The following is a 2,171-nucleotide window of genomic DNA, read 5'->3' on the forward strand; positions in this document are numbered from 1 at the left end:
AAGATGTACACTAATGTACAGTGACAGAAAGCAGATTGTTAGGGGAGATGACAGGAAGGAGTAGGAATGAGGATTACAAAGGGGCATTGTCTTGATTTTGGTTTTACAAGTGTAGATATGTCAAAACTTATCAAATTCATGCTTCAAATATGTGCAGTTTTTGCATGACAACTAAACACCCAATAAAACTCTTTGTAAATAAATATATAAATAAATAAACAAACTAGTAGACAGACAGCTGCCTAGGAACAAATTTACTAAGAGCTTTTGAAATGCTTTCAGTGTAGCCTGTAATAACATAAACATTTAAAATGTAATTTACTTGAAATGGTTTGTGTGAAACTCCATTCAGCTTCCTCACATAGGGTACCATCTCCCTGACCTCCTGCAGTCCAATAACAATAACTTGACCCATTAAATACTTAGTTGAAAAGGACTCAATTTTAAAAAGTTTAAACGCAACCCATCGATAAAGTAAAAAACCATGCAATAGCCCAAAGAATTAATGACATGATAATTAATTATATTCTAAATCAAGTGCCACATATGGAGGCAGACTTGATGCTGCAGCAGCCTCACATGAATGAGACAGTTTCTTTGCCTGAGTGTCTGTGCTTTGAATGACCTACTAGGAGCCTTTGTTCCCTGTTTCTTGTTTTTGACTGCTTCTGGTCACTGTCTTATCTTGCTGGACTGTGCATTCCCTCTGTGCCAAGAACAAGGCTGAGTAAATAAAACACTATGAGCGACTTTAAGGACCATCCTATTAGAAAATTCTAATTTTATATTACAGAAAATTCAGACTTGAGGAGGTCAAGGGATGGCCCCAAACTCATGTGGCCGATTTGTATGGAACTGATGCTAGATGTAATAATTGCATCAAGCACAGGTCTAGAGTACCTGGTAGACCAAATAAATAAAGAAAGAATTGCTTAGATACCATTAGCAGGATCTCTTTAGCCTGGGTAATATAAAGTAGTTCTTGAACTCCTAAAAATGATAACTCTGTGGAGATGTGCAAAAGCTTATTTTCCCAAGAAGATGGGGTATGATGTCAACAGTTTATCAAATTGATGCATGACATCTCCTCCCCAAAATGTTAGGAACCCACTGCTTTAGAACAAATAAAATGTATCCCTGCAAATTGAACTCATGGCCTACAGTACAGGTTGCCATATAATTACCCTGCGGTGTATGTGCATGAGTACCTGTGCGTGCACTGGATGGGGAAGAACATTCCCCACAAACAGGCACTGTCACAGCTCCCTTAGCTCCTTGTGCAGCCATTTAAAATATGTGCATTCATGTATATAGAAGCTCTGTGAAGTCCTTGCCTACTTTTGCCCTTCAATAACACAGGGTTAGGTATGATAGAGCATTCTGTAAATGGAACATAAAGAAAAAATTATTACATTTTAAAGCAATATCATCATGAAGTTAAACATAATACTCTCTTTCAAACTGTGTGACAAATGAATAATGATGATCATAAACAAGAAGGTAAACTGTGACCTTTGACAAGAAGAATTTTGGTCCTTATCAAGCTCTAAGAAAAAATCCAAACCCCTTTAAATGTCCTTTGCAGATGGTTTCTATCTGATATACCACCAATTTAGCCTTTTACTGAATCATATTCTCCTGAGCTAGAAGAGACTTTTTAGGTCATCTTGGACAGCCTCCCCAACCCCCTTCAAGAGACCCTTTCAGCATTCTTGACAGTCTGTGAACAAGTTCCAATGACAGACAGCCAAGTTGGTCATATGATTATTTTAACATCACCTCATAAAATGATTTGAAATAATTTTCTGAAAAAGTACTAGTAATACAAGCATTTATTACATTGCTGATTTGCATAGAGTTCCTTCAAAACTAGGATAATTCAAATGAAGACAGTCAAAGAACTTGCAATTAAGGGATAATGATATTTGGTATTTTACTACAAGCAGTATGATCTTCAGTGTATGACATTTAAACTAATGTAGTAGGTTTTAGTGGGAGAGCTGAGATTGGAAACTATTTCTAAGTAGCAAACTGGTAGTTCATCCACAGAGTTACCTTTGTACTTCACTATCATTGCTCATTTGAGTACATAAGCTAAATATTGATTTATTAAATGTCTCCAATCTATTCTCTTAATATAATAGAACTCAATACTTGTTTGATGAGTTCAT

This window comes from Myotis brandtii, unplaced genomic scaffold, assembly GCF_000412655.1.
Source record: "Myotis brandtii unplaced genomic scaffold, ASM41265v1 scaffold393, whole genome shotgun sequence".
Taxonomy (NCBI): Eukaryota; Metazoa; Chordata; class Mammalia; order Chiroptera; family Vespertilionidae; genus Myotis; species Myotis brandtii.